This window comes from Sarcophilus harrisii, chromosome 4 (genome assembly GCF_902635505.1).
Source record: "Sarcophilus harrisii chromosome 4, mSarHar1.11, whole genome shotgun sequence".
Taxonomy (NCBI): domain Eukaryota; kingdom Metazoa; phylum Chordata; class Mammalia; order Dasyuromorphia; family Dasyuridae; genus Sarcophilus; species Sarcophilus harrisii.
Window position 1 is genome coordinate 354,306,253 of NC_045429.1, and position 12,882 is coordinate 354,319,134.

The window sequence follows — 12,882 nt, forward strand, 5'->3', positions numbered from 1 at the left end:
GACGGTATTAGGCAAAATGGGAAATTCTCTTGATTCTAGTATTAATGAGACCAATTAATGGAGAGATAGTAAAAGTATTTGTCAAGATAAGTCACAGACAATGACATACAGTGACCAAATAGTCTTTGGAATTGGGGAATAAGGAGAAAGAAAAGAAAGCTCTCTCTGAATCAGATAATGGAAGGTACAAGGGCTCCCTCTAAAATGTTATCTTACAGATCTAAAATTTAAAAGCATAAACCAAAAGCCACCTCCATATGCCAGCAGTTGTCCCTATTAATAAAAGACCAAGACAAAACTGGCACAGAGAGCAGTCCATCTTAGACTACTGCATGATCTAAAGGTAGTCTGCCAGAATGAGGGAATTTGTGATTTATGGGGGTCATTGCTGACTCAAGTGGTTTTAGTGATGTTAAAATACCTCATGAGAAAAGCTCAAACCAAGATGGTTGGATCAGGTCTAGGATACAATCCCTTTTGCCTACCTCCAAAACCAGATTTTTTTCAATCTATGGCCTCTAGTCAGCATTTACAGTAAAGTCTAAAACATAGCCAGAACTTCCTGATCAAAGGTAGTCCACTTACAAAGAAGGAACTCAGCACTCTTTTCAACAACAGCTCATTAAAAGGATAAATTTCACTTATTTCTAATTTAACTATTTACATATTTGTCTTAATGCTTATTAAGTAATTTGGAATGCTTTCTTTTCTGTAAGAACAAAAAAATTTTTTTTATTTCATGTCATTATCACCAGCAACCTGCTCACATTTGTGAGCAGTGCTAGGTACAGGGAGAATACACAATGAATAGTCATGAAGAGAATATCAGAAAACCCCAGTTGTGGCATTTATTAGATTTGCATTGCATTAGCAAGACACGAACTCTCTGCCTCAGTTTCCTCATCTATAGGCTTTGGACATAATAACTTGATGAACCATAAAGTCTTCTTTAAAGTATGAATTTATCATCACTGTTATAATACTAAGAGGCTACTGACAGCAAAAATAGCCAAATGGAAATCAGTACTTTATTTGGACATTACCATGAAACAATCTTTTTTTTTTTGGACAAATGCCACAACAGATTCTCTTGTGAATCACTCCCTGAACCTAGGAACATATGAAGAGAGAATATAGCTTAAGAAAAGAAGGGCTCCTCCTCTCCAATGCTCAATATAAGCTCTAAATTAAAATGGGCATTTCAACCACTGTTGGCAGGCTTGTGAAAAAAGGGCACAGAGAGAACACTAGCTGTTAGTCAAATCACAAAATATGTGCTAAGTGGTTCCCTCAAAGACCCTAAGGAACATTCCAAGACTCTACAACTGTAAGAAGCCTCTTGCAAACTAATGCAGACATACATACATGCAAAGGCAGCTGCTGATGTTGCTACTTATCTAGAGACACTGCAGACAGCTAAGGTTTACCACAGCTGACAGGCAATGAAAACAGCCTAATATACCGCCTGCTTTCTCCTTTAAATCCCTTTTTGGAGATCAAGATAAACACGTTCTTCCTTTCCCCAGCGATCCAGACATCTGACTGAAGTGGCAAAGTGTTGTGAGGTTCTGTGCAAATGAAATCACTATGATACTGAATGAGTGTAGTATGTACTTGTCAGTAGTATGTCTGTCAGCAAAGGTACCATGGTGCCAAGAATATATTTACAAAGGAACACAGATGTAACTTAGCCCAGCTTATTTTGTAATCATCTTTCTCTTTACAAAGAAGCAAAACACCCAAAGGACTGGTGGGTGGGAAGAAATAAGAATATGGTCCTGTGCACAAGCATCTTTATAAAGAAGTCTGTAGATACCTTAAGTATTGGTAAGCAGGGTGATAACAATTAACATACGTGGAACAAAAAAATGAAATGCTGAAATTCCATCTTATCATGAAATTTCATTTCATCATTTCCTCCTCCATGTATATGCATGGAGGAGGAAAACTCTTCTTCTAACACTAATATTTTTGATAGAGAGAGATTTGGGGCAAGGGGATTCCAAAAACTACATTATAATGGTAGGCCTCTATTCTGTACCTCCTTGGCAAGGTTTTTTCATTACCATGAGGAACATTTTTATAAACATTCTGGAGAACTGCTATCAGGACATCCCATCGATGATTCATAGGTTAAAGTTACTACAATCTACCAGCTTCCTGAGAAACTGAAACAAAAGGAGAATGGAAAGGGAAAGCTAAGACAAGAAAATACGAGGCAGAAAGAGAAAAAAGGAATAAAAGAAGAAAAAGAGGTAAACAAAGGGAAGAAAAGTAGTAGAATATAGCTAAGAGAAGAAAGAAGAGAGGGTAAGAGAGAGAGGGGGAGGGGGAAGAATAATAGCTCATCCACTCAGTGCTGCTAACATCCTCCTCCCTGACCTGAAAGGACTACATTTTTAAAAGCTGACAAGTAATTCAATCTCCAATTAACAATTTTAAGTGGTATAGCACATAATACTGTGTAAATGTTTCTCCAGGAATATGTCCAAGGGTGAAACAGAACTAAATCTCTGGGGAGACAAGACCATGGCTGATAGAACTTCATATTTAGGGGAGCTGCAAACAGGGCACTTTGCCAGCAACATCATAAAAGCCGAGGGTGAGTCCAGGGAGAGAAATCTATGCTTGGTGTAACACCTTAACACATTGTCATGAAGTCACAAACCTCTCACGTGGCGAGCCAGTGATCTAGTACCTGGAGAGGTGAGGGTCCAGGGGTCGCCTTGTGAGGAGAAAAGCTCAATAACATACAGTTGGAGGTAAGTGGGGATAGCATATGACTTGAGAGCCACAGCTGGACTCATGGACATTCATACTAAGGTCAGAAATTTCCCGGTGAGCAGCAATTTTCTGATCCAATCACACATGATGAAGAGACAATTTGGCAGAGAATCTGTACCACCAGTGGTAGAGAGAGAGAAAGCATTTAACAGAAAAGTGACCAGATCACTGACCATGAGCACTTAGAAACTTCCCATCCCCACCCTATCCCCAGTCTCTGTTCACTGAGAACCCAGATTCAGGGGGGAAAAAAATGAAGAAGAGGTTTAGGTGACAGGAGGACAGTGGGGATGAATGGGGAACAGGGAATGGGTGGAGAGCAGGGACTCATTTTTAAAGTAAAGAACAAGGGAAAGCAGCATGTTAGTTTATGTTTGCCTCCTGCCAAATGCATGAGAAAAGATTTGGCTTCTGGAGAGAATAAAAGCTGCCAGAAGAAATCACTCATCATAGGGATGGATTTAAACTGTTCATTTAGCTGAAGACATCAGAGTGTTCACAACAGCCTACAGCCAAATCTGGAGATTCGGGGGTGAGGAGAAATTATTCCCAGTCTTGGAATCATATTATATAGAGTCTCTCGAACTGATCTAGGTATTCAACTTGGAAAGGATCCTAATAATCAGACAGTACAACAGTTGCTCTTGCTCAATGCAAAGTAGGCATGGACACATGAATATTTGCTATAGTTAACAGCTTCCTATAGGAAGAATGATGTTTACTTCTGTAACTCCTGGAACTATTTACTCATTAAAATAAGAATTCTCTATTTCACTACATTAATACAACCACTGTACCATTCTTATACTTGTTTTCCTCCACCAGATTATAAGCTTTTTTGAGGGTGGGAGCATCTTTGATGAATCACAGTGCTTAGTAGAATTTTGTACACAATGGGTATCCACTAAAAATGCCTTTTAAATTTTAAAATGCCTATATTCCATGAAAAAAAGTTGACTCTAATTTCTAGACCTCATTTGCTTTGGGTCATTCTTAATGTGTATCTATATGGCACAATGAGGGAAACTAGTGCAGCCTTTTGTGTCAAAGCTATCTGGGACAACTGCTCTATTTTCTAATTCTTAATGCTAATCCCAGTGGTGATGGTCTGTCCCAAAGAGTCAAGATCATAGTTTTACTTTTTTAGAATTTTATTTGGGCTGTTTTTAAGTGAATGAGTCGACATAATATGAAGTCACATCTATGAAAGCTCTTGTGCTGAGTATATATCTACTTTTCTGGAAGGAAGATGCTTTACAAACAGAAAATCAAAACATTCAACAGGCTGACACTGTTTCACTGGTCTTGGTTTCTCTTATGGCAAAACTTTAAATTGGGAGTGTCTCTCCAAATGGCCTGATATCATCATTTTGTTCCTGCATACCCAAGTTGAAAAGACTTCAGCATTAAAGTAAGAGAATGGTCAAAGAATAGGAAGGCCAGCTAGGTCTGCCATCTGTGATTCAAGCTAAACAGCTCTTAAGGCTTCTGCCTTCATAATCCAATATATCTGACTGTGTACATTAGTTGATTAGACCATGTGATAATGGCCAATACGGGCAAGAGGGGACATGGTCAAGATTTGGAGCCCAGCACGGGAAGTACTCCCAAGAATGATGAACAGCCAGGAGTCGGGTTTCTTAGCAGACTAGTTTTTTCGGTCTTTATCATATTCACACAGCGGCCTGAGCACACAGTCTCTGCTCAGGTTTGTGTTCCTCCTCGAAACAGACTGGAGTCCTTGCATTTCTAATCTATCAACGTGTGCAGTTCTTGCACTTTTAATTTATGAGTGTTCGGGGGGGACCTCTCTGACTTGGGAACATATTGGCTTGGTCTAATGCTTGGAGATTATTAAACTCAGAGCTATGCTCCACTATCAAGTCTACAGATCTTTTATTTAGAAGATATGGTGCTCTAAATGCACAAAGAGCTCCCTGTCACCTTCACATTAAAGCCCCTAGTGCCTGGTAAATGGAATTATATAGCTGTCATCTCCTTTCCCCAAAGTTTTAAGAGTACAATGGGCTCATTTTTTCACACTCCATCCCAGCTTCAGAACTAAGAGACCTACTTTGTATTGATTTAAAGTCTCAGAAATAAATAAACCTGCTTCACCACTGTGATTCACAACAAATTCATGATACACTATTGCATGATATATTTCAAGCTCCTGCTCTGGCTCTCTTTTTCCTCTAGTGAGTGATGGGGGAAGTGGGAGGTGGAGGGGAGCTGCAAAGCTGACAGCCTGATGGTTATTGGAGATGGCTACTGACTGCAAATCCAAGAGCAGACACTGCTAGAGGAATCTGGGAGTTTTTTGTTTTGTTTTTTTTTTTCGTTCCTAGGAGGTGGGGGTAGGAAGCTAATTAACCTGGGCCTTAGGCTGGGGGAAAAAACACTAAGTGGATATTGAACTGGGAATCCAAAGCAATGAACATGTGAAGAAAAAGCAAAGGGAAAAGGCCATTCAGCATATGGTGCATAACAGAGTTGGATCCTAAGGGCATTCCATGATGCTTGTTGACTGACTGGAAAGCAGTTGAAACTAAAGCTACTCCAACTAAGGGAGAATACTAGTCAACCCCCTCCAAGAGCACCCAGGTGAAGAAATCAGGAGAAAGGCTGGAGACAGTAGGAAGAGGACACACTACAGGCAACCAAACTTGCCTGCAAAGGGCATTTCTTCTTCTCCACAATGCTCAGTTGTAGAGGCACAAGGAATAACCAGCATGCAATAGGCCATCTGAGGCAAATGCATGTTTCAGCCATACAAGTCTGCTTCCTGAAATAACTATCCCTGAAACATGGGTACCTAGTGAGCTAAATAGTTTTATAAGTAAACCCACTTTCAGAAGAAAACTTGGCCAAGAGTCAAGTTTCTGAGCAGTCTAGTTTCCTCAGAAAGACAGGACTACTCTCCTCCATGCTCAGAAACCCTGAATCCCACAGATGATTACAGTAAAGTAAGGATGCTATCCAAAAAAAGAAGTCTCGGGACAGGAGAATCTATTAGTACATACTATTCTGAGGATTAATGAGATTGCATGGAACATTTTCACAAAACAGAGAGAAATTCTTAAATTTTTGAAGTTGTTTTAATTTTAAATTTCTGTAAAGATAACAAGTCTATGAACACAGAATGTCAGAAAGTGAATAGTCCATATATGACCCCCTACAAACAGGATATAAAATAAAAAGAGAAATTTTATTATGAACCTCACAATGAAGTGACTTGACTGCTTTCATGTGTAATAAATGGAGAATCCATGATTTCAGTGGGCTAGAAGCCATTCCCTCCCAAGCTTTAGTAGACTGTATGGCAAAATAAACAAATGGGTCATTTAGTAGATACCTGATTCTTAGACAACAGATATACAATTCATAACTGAAACTATTCTCTAAATCTTTCCAGATTGGAAGGTCCTACCTTTTAACAAAGTCAGCAAGAACCCAATATCACCTTCATACTAGGATCTACTATCAGGATTCAAAATTCTTTCTCTAAATGTAAATAATGTATACAATATGAATCATTTTTCAAACCATTTTTAACATGGATTATTGGTTACAAACTGGTATAAAGTATATTCCATTACTATTTGGTATGTATAAAGTTAAAAAAAATAGCAGACTAATATACTACACTTTATTTTAGAAAACATAAAACTTGAAACATAAATAAATTTGAAATTTCCTGTCTAATTAAGGTACCAAATATATTAAGTTTCTATGTCAAACATTCATATCTATGGCAAGCTTCCAAAGGACTCCTTGCTCTCAGGATCTACTCCTCAGCATAGATAAGAATCTGCTTTGGATATATCCAATAACATACACCTAGCATATTCCTAGAGTATTCCAAATAAGACAGCAAAGTCAACTGCCATGATACTACTCTGAATAGCAGTTATTTTACCTAAAGAATCCAAGCCAGAGTACTATGATAAGGACAAGATAAAAAGCAGATGGCAGGTGAACCTGCTAGTACCTAAAATTCCAAGCTGCATTTTTAGAAAATGGCTTTCAAAAAATACAAAAACCTGTGTGCTATGGAATTCCAAATTCCATGGAATATTTGATAAAGTAGAAAGAAATCTGGTCACTCAATACAGAAAAAGAAAGTCCTAGCAAACAGAGAACAGAAAAACCAAAGAATCAAACAGTAGGATCCATCTACATCTTGTGTTCAGAGATGGAAGTATGTAATCCTTTCCAAGACTTTAGTATTACAGTCAGAAGTAGGAACATTCAAAGAAACAGCTAAAATGCTTTTTAGAAAACAGAGATCCCATCTGGAGGCATGGGAGTGCTGGGACTATCTATTGTCAGAATAGGTTGTTAGGGACTTTTAAAAATGCAAATTGCTGGACTGATCCTTAGAGTGATTATAGGCTATTGTATCAACAAGTCCTTGGGGACCTTTTTATAAGCAAATGACTGACACATATACTACCCTATCATGACACAACATGGTACCTTTCATGTTAATGGCTTTGTCAAAGTATGTTGATTATCTTGAGATAGTATGCATAAGGGAAGTAAAAACCTACTTACAGTGCACAAATAAGAACTTCAATTTAAAATTTATTTTGGAGACTATATAGAAGTTTTGCCTTTTTTTAACCTTCAGAGAAACAGTGATTACAGAATCTACAAACTTATTCTTTGAATCTTGTAAGAGAATACTATATTCCAATCAGAAGTGTGACCTCAAGGATCAAAGAACCTTCACAAAACTTGACAGTCAAAATGCTGTGAAAAAAAAAAAAAAATCCTTAGTTTGGGGAATTGCTTATGTATTCTACATTATTATCTTTAAAGGAAAGCAAACATTAGAACTGGACAGTGGGAGAATGAATATATACCAGATGAATAAAAACAAAACAATTGCCTGGAGCCAGTCTGTTCTTTCTTTTCAGAGTACCAGCATTTATAAACAACTAATGTCTTTTCACTCCCTCCTCCTCTACCCTGACCCCAATCCATTCCTTGCCCTCATCCCTAAGAACTTCTGGCTTTGGTTTCAGTACCCTGTGCCACAGTACAATGCTGCAAATTCTAGCAAACAATCCATTGACGAGGAGCACTCCAGCATTCTACATATTAACTACAACAAATTAAAATGACAGTGACATACATGGTCACAAAACACAGATGACAAAACTGAGGCCTAAAGATGGAAGTGGCTTGCCAGCTTGAAGTATAAGAAACAATATCTAAAGAATTGCCACCTACTGTTGCCCACAGACCGATCACACTCAACATCTAATCCTTGTGGTTCTAGCTGATTCAATAGAAGGAAAAGCTGACATTTGCTGAAAGATAAATGGGAACTCTGAGGTACCCATCACAAAGAAGCTACCTTAGAGCTATTCTGGGTCTCTAGAAAAAGAACCTGTGATCCATGAGTGTCACAGAAAGTAATTTCTATTTCTAAATCCGCTGCCATGAGAGAGAGAGGGAGATATCAACCTTAACCAATTCCTCTTGACTTGTGAGACATTTAGGCTCCAAAAAGTCAGGAATAATGATACAGGCCTATGGAATGATGATGGTAGTAAAACACTTGGATTCAGACTTCTGGGCTACAGTAGGGTTAAAGTTTTTGTGGTATATATCTGCACAGTGAATTAGCCCAGGTCAAAAAAAGGATAAAGTTCAAGTTTCTGGACCAGTCAACAGGCAGGCCAAGCTTGTGAATGGACTCTCTAAGAGTAAAAGGGAGATATGAGGGCTTTATTCCTTTTTATAAACTTCCCTCATTCCCCTGTAGTGGAGAGGTGAGGGTCTTCCTCAAGACAGCATGACTCACTAAGCAGCTCTTCTGGTTCTATACATACCACCCAAGTAGCCTGCTGTCCACAGCCTATAATCCTAGGGGACTAGATATCTCTGATCTACTTTTCTGGATGACAGCCACAGAGAGTAACAGGTAAGCAAGTCTGTTTACCTATAACATCATTCTTAGGATGATTTGAGGCAAAAAAGAAAAACATTCAGACCACTTAGTTTTATCAGACTTTACGAAAGTTTAGCATGAGTAAGTCTGCACAAAGCAGAAATTCACGGGACAAATGTCCTGTTTCTAATTCTAATTATGTTCACTTATAGTAATCATGATTCTTTCCCTCAAGGCCTCAACCAGAAAGTAGGAAACTTTCAAGCCTGAAAACAGTCCATCAGGCCATTAAGGTGAAACTGTGAATAGAGCAACAGAACTGGAATCATAAACACTCATATGTATGATGACGTCAGAAACTCTGTACACAGGGACAAATCACCCTGCTTGACTCAATTTCCTCATCTGTCAAATGAGTTGGAGAAAGAAACGTCAAACTCTTTGCCAAGAAAATCCAGATAAAGCAACATAACTGAAAACAATTAAATAACAAACAATAGTTAATCATAATTTTAATCAAACAGAGGGCCATCTAGATATTTAAGAGTATTGAATCTGCTGCCTTCATTAACTAGAACATAGGTCTATGTATCTTAGAAATATTTTGCAGTTTTCTTAAGTAATTCAAGCAGGGGGGGAAAAAAGACAAAAAAGAAAATAATACACAAATATAGGGACCAGAAACCAAAGGGAATAAAACTATTCATTATGAAAGAACGTTCAGATCTCAGAACAAAAGATCTAACAGCAAAATAATATCATGTGAAAAAGGACTAAATTATTCAAAGTAAAAATAGAAAATAAACTGAATATTTACATTTTTCAGGCAACTTACTGTTGTGTTACAAAAAGAAGTCTTTTTCAAAGTAAAATGTCTTTAGAAGCAAAGGCATAAAGATCCAAACTAATTAAAAACAGGTCAGCTAAGGACTAGGAACATCAGGTGTGCATTGAGATGGAGTGTAGCTATAAAGGCTTGAAGCATGTATGCAATGCATTAAATTGGGAATGCAAGTCTCTCCAGTTCCACTTCTATTAAAAAAGGAACAAATTGAAATTTACATGTTACTGTATTCCAGCAGTATAATATGCAGCATGTCAACTCTTTCACTTCAAATCGTACCATGTTAAGCAACTGACAAGGAAAAAGAGGGGTGGGGTGAGGGGGTATGGAGAAAGTTAAAAAAAAAAAAAAATCTCTGCCTCAGCAAAAGTTTTCATTAAAATTTTAGACAAATGATCTCTGTGTCCTTCTCCCATGCTGCCCGGGGCTCCATGCTATTTCTATGCAAATAACAACCTCGTGGTTTATATCTTATTATTTCCACCGGAGCTGCGACGACATGACCTGAGACGTGTACCGTGGGGGGGAAGAGGAGGGAGATGAGAGAGAGAGAGAGAGAGAGAGAGAGAGAGAGAGAGAGATGGAGTGGGTGCTCACTCAAGTGTGAAAAAATATTGTCAGGAGTGAGCGTCAGGAACAAAAAAAATTGCAGGGATAACGTGTTTATTTCAGAACCCCCCACTCCCTACCCCCCTGCAAACCAGCACCTTTTAAAATTCATTGGGCATCAGGCGATCATGCACAATCCATCTGCTTTCACTTTATCATTTGCATTTCATGCCTCCTGGCTTTTGATGTGCTGATACTTTGATGCAGTCAGGAGACTCACATTATCATTATTTCCATTTTCAAGAGGGTCAAGGGATCAGCATGTGCACGAGTACACCAGATTTTTTTTTAAATACAACCTCTGTGTACCCCATCTTCCAACCTGTATCCCAACATAGATTTAAAAAAAAATACAACCTCTGTGAACCCCATCTTCCAAGCCTTTACCCAATATATATTGTAAAAGATAAAGACTTGAAAAAGTGGAAGTGAAACACATATGGTCTAAAAGCCTGCACATGCCCCATATATCTGGGTTTTACACACATATGTACACCCCTGTCAAGAACAGAAGTGATGAGACAAAAATAAAAAAGGCTCCATTGTAAGTCAGAGACACAGAAATACAGATATACAAAGATACACAGACACTGGGGGACCTGAGACACCTTTACATGAAGAAGTTGGGGGAGGGAGGGAGGAGACAGAAAGCAATGAGAGGAGAGAAGAGAGGATGCATATGCACATACACACACACACACACACACACACACACACACTGAAGGACAGACACACACACTGACAGACAGCACAAAGAGGACAAGACACTGCACAAGAGGGAACAAATGTAAAGGTGTAGATGTGAAAGTTTTCTTTTTTCACACAAGGTAGATAAAAGGACTGATCATAAGGACAGTCTTCATGAATTTGCAAGAAAGGACTTATCTAACAGTAAAAGAGAGCTGAGAAACCCTGAACACAGAGGGTGAGGCCTTCACAGGAGAAGGAGGAGCTCCAGATCTAACTCCTTCAGTCTTCAGCAAGTAATGATCCTAGTCTTCAGTAGAAGTGAGCTATCCTTGGGGAAGGGTTAGCTGCACCCTGTCTTTTCCCCCTGCAACTAGATTTTTCCTTTAACACTATGGGCTGGAGAGAAAGTGAATATAATCAACTAATATGGAAGAGTTCAGTCAACAGATTTTTATAAATAGTACAAAATGTTTTATAGCAGTGATGAAGTACAAAAGGCAAATAATTACCTTTAATTTCTATAAGAATCTCCAATTAGAAAGAAAGGGGGGAGGAAGGGGGAAATAAAATCCAATGTAAAAGATCACATTTTGGAAATTAACTTCATGGGTATGGATGTAGTTTGAACATAATCTCAAGGGAAAAGGATATTTTACGATTCTCTTTGACATTCATCATTTTCTCATCACAGGGAAGTAACTTTTAAAAAAAATGTAAGGCTCTCAGCCATTTTCCCCCCTACAGGAATTTCCTCCCGTAGTACTAACATATAATTTTTGTTTCCAGGCTATACCCCAAAAGAGAAAGTCAGTAAGGTTTGCTCTGTTACCTGCATCTATCTTCTTAGCATGGACTTTCTGTAAACAGGCCAATATAAAACACATAGCTTCTTGCCCAAAATCTCACCTTACAGACTCTGTTTTGAGAAACCAGTGAGAACAAGTGTTCACTAGTATATTCTCAAAAGGAATCAGTGGAAAAGATCCTTTTCTATTGCTATCAATTGAAACTTAAATCATATTAGAGAATCTCCAAATATCAACTACTTCACATTATTCTCCAGAAGACTCAGTTCCCTGCAGGGCTCCTTGTAGAAGACCAAAAATTTCTGAATTTGTGCTGGGAGAAAGACTGTAGAAGGTTACCATACCAAAGTGGGGGAGGAGGAAGGGAGGCACATCAGGTATCTGAGATCTCCTGAGAAAGCCAGAACCACTCTTGCTTTGTATGCATTCGTTTATCCTTTCATACTATTTCCTTATAGGAAATGAATATATTAGCTATTCTTTTCAATGTGAAAAACTGCATGTTTACCTGGAAGCTAAAAGGCACTATCAAGCTAAAAGGCTGAGAGAGGATCAATCTCCACAGCACCCTCTTCACCCAGCATGAAAACCTTCCTATAGATCTATACTTTTGTAAACATACTCTGTACAGTGGACAGGTGTCATTTAAAGGGGTGGGGGTGGGGGAGTAGAGAAGATTGTATGTCCTCATCTTTCAACCTAAAACATACAAAGGTCACCCTAAGTCATGTTATGTAAGCTAACAGAACAGGCCCCCAGACCTAAATGACAGAAGACAGACACTGACATTGTTATTACTTTGAAAGAACAAAAGATCTAAATGTGAAAAGCAAAGCATCTGGCTTCATGTAAATAAAAAACTGAATCATGATGCTGAAGAAGAAAGGCAATGAAAAGAATGCAATTGTAGGAATAGATGAATCAGGGAAAGAAAGGAAGAACAGGGAGAGATAAATGTAGGACATGTAGAAATTAATAATTTGGCTGAAGTATAAAAATTTTTAAACATCCTGGTATCTCCCATATTCTCAGAGCAACAAGCATAGTTTCCTCTGTCCTGGAACTTCAAGACTCATAAGCACATATCAATTCCCATTTAAAACACATATTGATTAGAGAAATGGGGGATAGAAGTCACTCTTCCACTTCAATGAAATTTTAGGCTTTTCCAGAAAACCAACAGGTATAAGAAAAAAGATAATTTATCAGCATTCATACTCACACAAGGGTACACAGAAACAGTCAGA

General features: G+C 38.3%; 1 protein-coding gene across 14 annotated transcripts in view; it reads right to left on the reverse strand.

Annotated features, from left to right (window-relative positions):
- ACACA (acetyl-CoA carboxylase alpha) overlaps positions 1–12,882 on the reverse strand; it is a 249,149-nt gene that overhangs the window by 44,805 nt on the left and 191,462 nt on the right. The window lies entirely within an intron of this gene.